Source organism: Lipotes vexillifer, unplaced genomic scaffold, assembly GCF_000442215.2.
Source record: "Lipotes vexillifer unplaced genomic scaffold, Lipotes_vexillifer_v1.1 scaffold263, whole genome shotgun sequence".
In the NCBI taxonomy this organism is placed as follows: Eukaryota; Metazoa; Chordata; class Mammalia; order Artiodactyla; family Lipotidae; genus Lipotes; species Lipotes vexillifer.
Genome location: NW_006796752.1, coordinates 3,132,124 through 3,132,753, shown reverse-complemented (window position 1 = coordinate 3,132,753; position 630 = coordinate 3,132,124). Strand labels below are relative to the sequence as shown.

General features: G+C 36.3%; 1 protein-coding gene across 2 annotated transcripts in view; it reads left to right on the top strand.

The window, feature by feature from the left end:
• Positions 1 to 630, top strand: part of ABCC5 (ATP binding cassette subfamily C member 5) — an 88,575-nt gene that overhangs the window by 73,207 nt on the left and 14,738 nt on the right. The gene's annotated exons all lie outside the window — the stretch shown is intronic.

Genomic DNA, 630 nt, shown 5'->3' with positions numbered 1-630 from the left:
CTTTCCCTAGGCTTTATTCTACCTTTAGCCTGAAGCTTCTGCCTCCTAAAAGCAATGTGTTTCCATAATTTGAGTCCATTTCTATTTAAGTTGACTCCTTCTAAATAAAAACAGCTTTAACTATACAGTTGACCTAGATAAGACTCCTTTTATTAAATCACTCTAAAAGTGATATTGCCATTCCCTCTTTAATTTGTAGCAGTTTCCAAAAAAAAAAAAAAAAAAAAAAGGTACCAACTTAATTTCAAATAACCACAGGCAATGTTCAGACTTGTCTTTAAAACTAGGCCTCCACACACACACACCCCCGCCCTGCTTTCTTCAGAACTGGCATTTGAACCCACTGATTCAAGGAGGTTTGGTGGATAAACTGACTTCTCACCTGCATTCATGTGGGGTCAACGTTCTTGGGAGTGTTTACTTTGGCATTTCTCTAAAACACTAATGAATTTGGACAGCATAGACTGGATCTGTTGATGAGGATGTCATTTCCTTTGGGTACTGAGATAACAGGGTTAAACAAGCAACATTAAAGAGAATTATAATTTATTGAAGACTCAGGTCTAAAATTAAGAAATTGAAAGGTGTTGCCAAATCTGCTCTTCCTTCCCATAAATCTCTCTATTTTTA